We start from the raw sequence: 12,595 nt of genomic DNA, 5'->3' as shown, positions 1-12,595 counted from the left end.
TGTTAAACATGCAGTTACTGTCTAGTGCCATTCATCATTTAAAAGGTTGTAAACTTTACTTGTCATTGGTATTTGTTTGCTTTGCAAAAATATAATCAATCTTAGCAAAAAACAGAGCAATAGCTTTTTAAATCTGTGTTTTTGCATCATGCAGGTGTTGTTGACAACATATTGACTTTAGCAGCACACTGCCAGGAAATGTGATCTTTACTCTTAAAAAGAAAGTCCTGCCAGCAAATATTTAGATAACACATCCGAAACCTGCTCTGAATGTCATTCAGATGTTATAATAATATAATTGTACCAATAGTATAAAAACTATAACAAATGGAGTAATGAGAGCTTGCATCATTGTCTGAGCTGTTGGGGGAAAAAATAAAAATGAAAGCAGTGTTCATGATGTTTGTGAGTTGATTCGTTTTTTCATTTTGCAGCTCTGAAAAGATGGTTCGTCAAGTTTGGAGGAAATTATTTGGAGTCTTAAGAATCCCTGTTAACCTTATTACTATATTTCTAATAGAGATGGTTTACTGTGTTAGCCAATCTATATTTCAGGTAATACTAGCAAAATAAATAACACATTTTGCCTAGGTTAACATAACAGACAAATGAGTGGACAAATATGCTTTTTTATGTTTAATAGTCCATTAAACTTTCTGACCAGAAATAATATCCAAAACGATTTAAACTAAATGCAACCAGAAACGTCTATAGGAATGTATGATAACAGTTTGGTAAAGATTGATGCAAATCATGGCCGTTATAGTGTTCCCCATGTTGAGTGTGACAGACAGATGGTCACAATTAATGCATAAGTGTTACCATTTTTAATGAGGACCCTAAGATCTAGCTTTTGATTCATTATGTTTGCATTCATCAACAACACCTCAATTAGATTTATTAAATAATTGCTTTTAGTGGTTGCTTAACAATATTCAGAAATGTGTCTGCCTGTTCCCCTCATTGGGATTTGCAACTGCAATCTAAGTTTTCAATTGCCCTTATAAATCAGATCAAAGGTGGAAGTAAAACATGCAAAGACCACCTGTTTTTAAAGTCCAGTTTTAAAATATTTATATATGTATATTTTTTTGTTTTTCAGATTATAATTTTGGGATTAATGGCATCAATAGGAGATCATATGGTAAAGCCATTCCTGGTTGCATTATTTAATCATGTATTTCAGCCTCTGATGATCCTTCTGATTAATGTGTCTACAAGCCTTAGGGATGTTTTTAATATCTTTATTGACATGCTGAAAGGAGCTGCGCTTCAAGTAGCTGTAATCCTGAAAGCCTTCAGATTTGTAGAAATTAATATAACATCCCCATCGCATCTCATTCACAAAGTGTAGTTATGTCCATTATTAGTCTGTAGTTTCATGTATGCTGTAAATGTCATTAGCTACTGTTTAAGTTCAGTATTGACTTATATTTAAGCTTCATTAAAGTAAATTGTAACAAAAGGTGTGTATAGATTATGTAATTCAGGGCTACTAAACCATATGCAATCACATTTCTCTATGTGACAGCTTTTTCATAAACTTCCTCTGCACATGAAGTTAATAAAGAGGGAGGACTTCCTCATACACACATTATGTTATCCAATGTTGGCCTATCAGAGCAATATAAATAGACTGCTAACTTACCACTCTATTGTGTCTGATTCGGTCACATCTCTCTTCCTCCCCCAACTCGACCCTTTTAGCTACCCCTTGGTACAATCTGTTATCGGGTCTAATGCCTCGTGCAGCAGGCCAGGTGGTGGACCCCCAAACCAACCAGGTTTGAAGCAAAAATTAATTTCTGTATGTCATATTATCATCAATAAAATAGGAATTATTCAAATGTTTATTTTGTGGGGGTTTGTCCTCATTTACTGAACCCATTTTTATTGGACCTGCAATTCTGTGTGTAGTTTATTTAAATACATTTCATGATTACCCAGTTTTAGATTACTATAATTTCTACACTGCTTTCTACAAAATGTTGTACATGCACATACAACTGCACTATGTGCCTATCATTGGTATTGAGACTGGATTTCTTTTCAAAGGAAAATAAAACACTCCTATACTGGTATATGTCACAAAATTATAACATTGTCATCCATATATGGGACACAGTCAGAGTAAAGTTACAAGCAGATTTGTATGTCTAATTGATATGAGAGACACAACCAAGGGTATAGACACTACAAAGGATCTATGGTCGGTTTAATATTAATGAACAGAAAATAAATAGCGATGTTAACTTATTAGTGACTCAATATATATATATATATATATATATATATATATATATATATATATATATATAGGCAATGCAGACTAATTGAAACATGGCAGCTTACATGACCCTCAAGGGGGATTCGATTTGTATATTAATTGAAACATGGTAGTTAACATTTGGTTCTAGTACTTGCTAGAACCAAAGTCATTGTATTTTATCTTGCTCTTAATTGTATTAATACTTGTACTGTGATTCTTTGAAATGTATTTTTGTTTACGACTGTAAGTCGCCCTGGATAAGGGCGTCTGCTAAGAAATAAATAATAATAATAACATGACCCTCGATGGGGGATTCGATTTGTATTTTAACTGAAACATGGCAGCCAACATGTCCCTCAATGGGGGATTCATATATTTGTATATTAATTGTTAATTAGTTTCTTATTTGTTTTGTTTTGGTTTTCAAAAAATATTTCTTCTGGATACTAATGTCTAAAGCTATGGCCAAAGGTTTTGCATCACCCTATAGAATTAACTAATTGTGCTTCATAGAGTCGAATGAAACCTGCTGAATAATGTTATATTAACATATTGAATTACATACTGCTTTGTCATTTTCCATAACCTTACTGAAAATCTGACAAAAACTGAAAAATGTGACATTTCTAACATGAAATACTTTACTACTATTATGGCTTCCGGTATACTTTTGCAATATTATTTTGTAGTTTCTTTGATTACATGATGTTAAATAAAAGATCTAAATTATCTTCATAGATTGTCTCAATAAAATTCTAGGTGATGCAAAACTTTTAGCCATAGCTGTAGAATGGATGCCCTTTGCTTTTGAGAAAATGTGCTCTTCATCTGTGTCCATGTTAGCTGAAAAAGTAGGCTTCTCAAACAAGGTGAACCACAGGAGGGTGCTCTAAAGCATACTGACTAACTTGTAGAATTAATTTTTGTTTTTGTACGGTACTAGTAATCTTAATATTTCACCCCCTACTACTAGTAAAAGTGGTAAATTTTGCCTGCCAATATTACCAACCATTTAAATGATTTTGGCCAAACAATCAGAAACTTTGATGTAAATTTAGACAAACTGTTCTTTGTGTCTTTTCTTCACTGCATCCCCCATCATGCGCACGTGACTGGTGTTAAAGAAGATCATTAAGATAATCCAGTCTCTTGTGCACACATGGAGTTCAGTGCACACACATCAATCTCACTGAGCCATGCACGTGAGTCAAACACATGGTCTGCTGTGAAGTCACAATACAAAAGTAAACAGTGTATCACACATTCTCCTCCAGACTTTTCTACTATTGATACATCATGTGCCAACACAAAGGACTTCAAGCAATTTACCAAGAATAACAAATAAACTAGAAGACTTACAAGAATAACAAATAAACTAGAAGAATTACAAGGAGGCTGTGTGGTCCAGTGGTTAAAGAAAAGGGCTTGTAACCAGGAGGTCCCCAGTTCAAATCCCACCTCAGCCCCTGACTCATTGTGTGATCCTGACCAAGTCACTTAACCTCCTTGTGCTCCATCTTTTGGGTGAGATGTAGTTGTAAGTGACTCTGCAGCTGATGCACAGTTCACACACCCTAGTCTCTGTAAGTTGCCTTGGATAAAGGCATCTGTTAAATAAATAAATAATAATAATAAAGACTGAATTCCTATATATAGTAAAATATTAAATATTAGACTTACAAGAATAACAAATAAACTAGAAGAATTACAAGGAGGCTGTGTGGTCCAGTGGTTAAAGAAAAGGGCTTGTAACCAGGAGGTCCCCAATTCAAATCCCACCTCAGCCCCTGACTCATTGTGTGATCCTGACCAAGTCACTTAACCTCCTTGTGCTCCATCTTTTGGGTGAGATGTAGTTGTAAGTGACTGCAGCTGATGCACAGTTCACACACCCTAGTCTCTGTAAGTTGCCTTGGATAAAGGCATCTGTTAAATAAATAAATAATAATAATAAAGACTGAATTCCTATATATAGTAAAATATTAGGTTTATGGTTTATGATTTCTTATGTTGTACCTTCTTGACCATTAGGTAGAACTTCAATATCAACTGAGGCCTTTGCAGTTTCCCCTGATTCCTGATTACCTGCAAAGGAAAACTATACTAACTGCATTTAATCAATATTTATGTCTATTAATAGTATCCTAAAGAATAGTTGGATAAATAGTTGGATACTGCAACATAACTGACACGATTTGTGTTCACACCAAAAACATTTTGCAAAGATAAAGAGCCAGAACAACAAAAATACATGGTACAATTTCCAAAGGAACGAATTCACTGTAACAAACAGCTACAGCCGCTGTTCCAGAAATCCTTTCTTTGGGCCTGTATTATATGTCCAACTATAATGACACAACACTTTAAACCTGACTTCCAAGAAATGTTTCTCGTGCGGCCGGAGCTGATTTGCTTTGGCGATTAGCAGTCCTTCCTGTGTGATCTGGTAGACCCTAGTGTTGTTGGACTTTGGTGTAAGAGAATACTGGATTTTAGGATTCAGCCCCTAAAATTATATATATATATATATATATATATATATATATATATATATATATATAAATAACCCATCCCATCCTATTTTCAAACAAAAAAGAAAAACAAATACTGCTATTTATTGAGATAATAATATTTTAAGATTATAAACAATTCACTTTATTTATTTACTATTATAGTAAGTGCTTCCGTACAGCATATTTAACATATGCCTAGAGAGGCGTTAAGTAAATTGTGATTAAACTCACTCAAAGACATTCCAGTAGAACTGCATTTCTATATGTAGTTACAAGGGCTGCAGGGCCTGGGTTTTCCATGATAAACCCCTTGTATGTAGTCTGGTTAAACTGTGGTGGCGGAAAGCTGTTCACAGATAACACTCTTATTAGAGCTGTAGCCACTGTGTTTTACTTTTGGTCTGTATTCATTTCCTGTGTCAAACCGTCAAAGGTGAATTACATATCAGACAAAGTATAAAGTATTTTTGTTTTTTCATCCTAAATACAAGTAGATCACAATTTATATAGGATGAACCAAGTAGGCAGACATTTATATTTATAAATTCAAAACATACTGTACATATAAAATAATGGTTGACAGTTCATGAATTATAATATTGTAAGCCAATCCAGGGTATCTGATGAAGTTATACAAAAACAATATCAATATCCACGCGATCCCTGAGATGGACTTACGTTGCCTGTAATAGTATTATCATTGGAAATTATTTTGTACAGATCATCATTTCAGCATATATTTTCTAAAGGTTTACAATATTATCACATCATACCATAGCAAAAATGATTAATTCCAGTTGTGATTTTGTTTCATAATCCAGTGGTTTGGCCAAGACAACTCTCCCGCTGTTTGGCAAGTCTATCCTGAAGTAGCTGGCATCAGGCTGTAAAGAGAGGGACAAGAAAATAAATTAAATCTGAGCACATACCACCAAATAACTTTAAAAAATGTGAAATTTCATGAACTGCAAAATTGATTTATGTATATATTATATTATATATATATATTGTGAACGATTGCACCACTCACGGGTTCGGGCCCCTTTAAAGTTACGACCCAGGACAGAGAAATTGAGTTTTAAGCGCTGTTGCGCTATTTTTAATTACACAAAAATAAACAAAATACAAACAAACACCTAACTCCGATTTGGAGCGCTAACTATACAGGTAATTTCCCTGACTAACTTGCAGGACGGCTAAGCCGTTTACCTGGCATCACACACTAACACAGCACTTGCTTCTTTTTTTTGTTCTGGACTGCTCGGAAGCAGAGCACCTCTCTTCTGATTCCTTCTACTCAGCAGCCTTGAGCAGACTGACTGCTCCTCTTAAATACCCTGCACCTGGTCCCAATTCTAAATTACTGCCCAGGTGCAGGGGATAATTAAATAATAAAACAGTTAAATGATACAACCTTTTTTCTTTTCAGGGAGGCTTTAACCCCCTCCCTGCTGTCTCACATTCCCGCTGCCTTACAATATATATATATATATATATATATATATATATATATATATATATATATATATATATAAACAATCCTTAAAACAGTTTATAAATATTATTATTATTATTATTTATTTCTTAGCAGACGCCCTTATCCAGGGCGACTTACAATCGTAAGCAAATACATTTCAAGTGTTACAATACAAGTAATACAATAAGAGCAAGAAATACAATAACTTTTGTTCAAGTGTGACAAACCACAATTCAATAATACAGCAGATAATAGTGATAGTTACATCAGGATGTGAGTCTTGCCAGTCTAGTGGAGGCGGAGCGGAGAGGTCGAGTGGGGGTGTAGGGAGAGATGAGGGTCTGGAGGTAGCTGGGTGCAGTCTGGTCAAGGCATCTGTAGGCTAGTACAAGAGTCTTGAACTGGATGCGAGCGGTGATCGGGAGCCAGTGGAGAGAGCGGAGTAGTGGAGTAGCGTGGGCGAAGCAAGGCAGAGAGAACACCAGGCGGGCAGCAGAGTTCTGGATGAGCTGGAGCGGACGGGTGGCGGACGCAGGGAGGCCAGCCAGGAGGGAGTTGCAGTAGTCTAGGCGGGAGAGTACCAGGGCCTGGACCAGGAGCTGGGTAGCATAGTTGGTGAGGAAGGGTCGGATTCTTCGGATGTTGCTCAGGAAGAATCGGCAAGTGCGTGCCAGAGTGGAGATGTGCTGGGAATAAGAGAGGCAGGGGTCCAGGGTGACTCCAAGGTTCTTAGCGGAGGAAGAGGGAGAGAGTGTGGTAGATTCCAGAGGAACAGAGATAGAGAGATCAGAGGAGGGGGAGTAGGAGGGAAAGAAAAGGAGGTCAGATTTAGAGAGGTTGAGTTTGAGGTGATGCGAGTGCATCCAGGAGGAAATAGCAGACAGACAGGTAGAGATACGGGAGGAGATGATGGAGTCAGAGGTGGGGAAGGAGAGGAAAATCTGAGCATCATCAGCATAGAAATGGTATGAGAAACCATAGGATGCGATGAGGGGGCCCAGGGAGCGGGTGTAGAGAGAGAACAGGAGAGGACCCAAGACTGACCCTTGGGGGACTCCAGTTAAGAGAGGGTGAGGTGTGGAGGTTGCTCCACGCCAGGTTACCTGGTAAGTGCGGTTGGAGAGGTAGGAGGAGAACCAGGCCAGAGCAGTGCCAGATATCCCCAGGTCAGCAAGAGATGATAGTAGAATGGAGTGATCAACAGTGTCAAAGGCAGCAGAGAGGTCGAGGAGAATTAGGACAGAGGAGAGAGAGGCCCATAAATGCACGGATAGACAAAGCCTTGTCCTTGCTTTGTTATTTTCTTTGTTGGGAAGTTTGTTGTTTTTTGTTTCACATGTCTTTTTCATAAATGGTGTATAATAACGTTATAGTTAAGGGTCATAACACAGGGATATATTATGTAGAGACACAATTAAGAGATTTGAAGCTTTACTTACCAAAGTGGTATCAATAATATATACAATAGTATGTATCAGTCTGCATCTCGAGCTTGCACTGTAAATATAAGTGTTCACTGAAGTCAGCTGTGAGAACAAACATTTTTTTTTTTTTTTTAAACTGGAAAGTCTGTGAACTGGTCAGACAAAAATCTACTATTCTATTTCATATAGCCTGATATTCAATTCAAAACGTAAAAAAAAAAAAATGATTACCGCAATCAACCAATCAATTTGAATCTCAGTTATTGCATGTAAACATGTAAAAACAACATTTTATTTCAGAAGCTGAATTATGCTGCCCGTTGTTTAATTTAACATTAAAGTTTTGAATTTGAATCCATATGAGCGTTCTCTGAGTTTAATATTCTACCAGCAATTTTTTTTTAAATTGCTCTTGGAATGATTTAGACAGCAGACAGATTTCAAACCCCAGTGCACAATAGCGGCCATTTTGAAAAAAAGACTTTAAAGTTATATGTGTAAAAAGGTGTCAGGATGTTAACAATGAAAAGAAAAACTGCAGGTTCATTATTTAGACAGTTGTAGCAACACGTGGGGATGTAAAACGCTATATTTTTCGGAACCCTGCTACTTACTCTTTAAACATGGGCATCTTCCCATAAGATTTCCTATTTCTTGCAAATGTAGTACATATGATCTTGAGTTGGAATGGTGGCTTTAAGAGTCGGCATAAAGATTTAAACCCCTGCAAAATATGTATGGTACCTTTTATTACAATATTAGCACGTCAAAGAAAAATCTAAAAAGAGAGATTTAACGTTTTCCACATAATAAAAGGATAAAATGTTTTAAATGGTTAACTACCATAAAACCAAAAGCAGACAGTATTGTCTCTAAATTAGTAAGAAAAGTGAAGTAAGAAAAAAGACAATAAAAATAGACAAAATGGAACCCTGCTCCTTCAATGAGAAACAATGATCTAGCCTTTACAAACTGAAAATGCTTGCATCAAAGATGGGCTCAGCTATCAATAATATTTTGATTGTGGTGTGGATTGTTTTTAAGAATGTGGTCTGTACAGTAGAAATGCTAAAGAAACCAGAGAAATGATTTGACAAATGTTTTGATTAGAGGTCTCTATTAATGTCTGTACAGCATGTACCAGGCATGACATACTATATGGAATGGTAACCTCCAAGGAACTATCAAGTGCTACCATGGTTTGCAACTCAGTAGGGTCACTTACTGAATCTGTTTGGGCTGTGTTTGAACATGGCTAAACTATATATATATATATATATATATATATATATATATATATATATATATATATATATATATATATATATATATACTGTATATAGTGGCACACTGTAGAAATACACCTGTTTCATAGTAAATGGGATAAGTGTCCTCCAAAGTTTCAGCATGCTGCATGTATTTAACCCTGACATTCTTCTTTAACGTTGTACTAAGGCAAATCTCAGAACTCTGTCCTGAAATAAAAATGAAATAAATTATCTTAAGGTTTTATTAAACATATATTTATCCTTAACGCATTAAGCAGCAGTGTGGAGTAGTGGTTAGGGCTCAGGGCTCTGGACTCTTGACCAGAGGGTTGTGGGTTCAATCCCCAGTGGGGGACACTGCTGTTGTACCCTTGAGCAAGGTACTTTACCTAGATTGCTCCAGTAAAAACCCAACTGTATAAATGGGTAATTGTATGTAAAAATAATGTGATATCTGTATAATATGATATCTTCTAACAATTGTAAGTCGCCCTGGATAAGGGCGTCTGCTAAGAAATAAATAATAATAATAATAATAATAAGCATTTCTCTGCCAACACCTCCTAAGTTACAGATTATCTTTTTTTGGACATTCATCCCCTATAATTCTCTTGAATCCTATTTAGGAATGTTTCTTTACACTGGAGCCACCAGCCTTGGGATTGCTTTGTTATTTTGGGCTATCAGGGAGCATTTTCATTTTCAAGCTTAAGCCCCTTTCACGCTGGCATGATCTACCCAGGTCAGAACCTACCCGTTGTGACCCGGGTAGCAGGAGTGCCAGTGTGAAGGGGCTTTAGTTACATATTATTATTATTATTATTATTATTATTATTATTATTATTATTATTATTATTAAAAAAGTACATTAGTAGTTTACTTTTTTATTTACATTTTTAAAATGTATTTTCTGAATAATGGGTTGGTGAATAGCGCCAAATTATTATTAGTATGCTGTATTTTACATACAGTGGTTTGATGAGAGCTTGTGTTGTCCACGCATCAGACATGGCATGCAATATTAAAGAATGTCACAGAAATAATCATAATCGATGTAGCCTATATGAAAGCAACATTTGTTTGTATATCCCTCATGTCTGTTACCATTGCATGTGTTTAGTTACGTCAAGTTTAATTCCTCATCAGGGAACCTATACACTCTGCAGTGTACAAGTGTTACAGAACCTTGCAAAGTTTACAGGAAAAACATTATGTTACTTTTGTTTGTCCATGTTGTCCGTACCGCAGCGTTATGTTTTTAAAAATACTGCCAACCCTTTTGAAATATTTAATCAACTTTGCAATATACTAATAAATCAATATACTGGGCAATATGCAGTATTTCTCAACATTTACTTGGGAACATTTGACAGGAGAAAAAAAAAGTCTTCTAAAGATCACAATGTATGCGGATCCAGCCCCCCCATCACCCTGTAGCAATGCTGGTTTTCTGTTCCCACCTAAAGCTTTGGACAATACTCATTTCAACCACTGCCCCAGCATTTGTTGCAGGAGGGCACATGAACAGGATACACTGCAGTGTTTAGAAGAAAAAAAATCTCTTTCTCCTGGCAAATGTTCCCAAGTAAAAAAAATCTCAATTTTTCCTTTGAAAAGTGAATAAAAAATGTCAAAACAATCAGGTATATGTAGAAAATATGGACAACATGGGCTGCAACAAGGTAAGGTGTTTCTTTTAAACACTTCTGTAACACTTTAAGGAAGCCATGTACTTGCTCCAGATATCAGTGTAAATAGTAAATGCTCTGGAAAAATATCTTATACAGGCTTTACGATCAAAGGGTGCTGAACACAATACTTGGGTTCCAATTGTATAAGCTTGATGAACCCCTTGAGATAAGTATTCTGTTTACAATGCATTTTCACAAAACACCAGTTATGTGTCATTACTGGTAATTCTTCAGATCATGCACTCTCTTTTCAAAGTCATACATGGTGTTAGGTCACTGCGTATGTAAATACGTTTATGACTTCCTATCCACTAGTGCGGTCTCCCCACTCCTCTCACACTGCTTTTTGTCCCTCGGACTCAAAGTGATACAGCTTTCAGGACTATAGTGTTTAAATCACCTTGTTTAAGTTAGTTTACAGTAGGTCTAGAAAAAAAAAATTAAAAAAACAGTAGGTTTCATTATGACAGTTGGGTTTGGCTTTGTGCACACCGTCTGCAGTATTTTATGTAATTTAAGACATAACATTGTTTGAATGTTATCTTTAGTCATTATTTTTACCAGTTACTAAAAATAAGTATTTACTGCATGCAGATTTCACACAAGGAATGTTTAATTGAAGGAATTGTTAAAATATTAGATACTGCCTATGGATACTGCAAAAACCTTCCCTGCCTGTGTTCATGTAGTATACTGTCAGGATTAGGAACAGGGGTATAAAACTGGATAGCTATGGAAAGCTGTTTTCAGAGAAAATGAATCCCATTACCTGTGCAATTGTGATGGAAACAGATGTTGACACACACTCATCAAGTGTGTGTTTTTTCCAGTACAGAATATGCTATTCAGATTACTGCCAAAATACTGAATGTATTGTTCATGACTGGAATATACATTCCGAATGCAAATAAAATCCTCCTTGGTCTAATAAGGTAACCATTTCCACTTAGTTATTTTAGCTCTGAGGATTAGTGACATCATTAGAGTTTAATAAGAAGTGGGATCTAGGGCCCCCATTGTGTTATTCAGGAGGATTAGGGGATTATGACAGACTGTGGTTTCAGTCTCTTGGTGTTGTTACTGGGTTGTATTGTGCATGCTGACACACATTAATAACAAATTAACAAACTGTTATTGACCCAGTTAAAGGGAAGCAGAAAAGCTTTTATTTTATGATTGTGTGCTGTGTGTTGTTAATGCCATTTTTTGTCCTACATAATTACTCTGCAGATAGTTATAGCTTTAAAGTCATAAGACTCTCAGACATGCTTCTTAATAGTAATGCACCCTATACCAGCATGTATAAGCCACTGGGCCCCCTGGCGTAGTTGGGGGTCATGCATATTGTAAGGAACTGATAGAAAGGTACATCTGTATCATGATGTATTGCGTAGAAAGTGTCCAGGTATTGCACACTACTGTCCAGATCCAGAGGCCTGCTATACCTAAACAGCCACACTGCATTATAAGCAGACAGAGTGACACAGCTTTGTGTTAATAAACTCAGTCAGATACAAAAGAATTGTTCACAGTATACTCCCCCGTTGAGAACAAGCATTCATGTTCCACATTACAACTAGCAAGCAGCAGGGATTGGGGTCTTTCGCTTTTGGTAACACATTTCTGGAAAGGTACATCAGTGACCTTAACATAATGTGTTTTTATTATTATTATTATTATTATTATTATTATTATTATTATTATTATTAATAATAATAATAATAATAATAATAATAATAATAATAATAATAATAATAATAATAATAGTAGTAGTAGTAGTAGTAGTAGTCATAATACTAGCTTTGGGTAGACATTCATTACAAAAGCAGGTTATAAACTACAGTACGTTGTCCCTACAAACAAAGAGATGAATGTGCACTGTATACTGTATACTGTATCATTTTCCTAACAAGATTCAATCAATCAAACCATACTTTTAAATCCTTGTAATAT

The sequence above is a fragment of the Acipenser ruthenus genome, chromosome 14, assembly GCF_902713425.1.
Source record: "Acipenser ruthenus chromosome 14, fAciRut3.2 maternal haplotype, whole genome shotgun sequence".
Lineage (NCBI taxonomy): Eukaryota > Metazoa > Chordata > Actinopteri > Acipenseriformes > Acipenseridae > Acipenser > Acipenser ruthenus.
The sequence above is the reverse complement of the archived record's forward strand: the minus strand, read 5'-3'. Positions refer to the sequence as shown.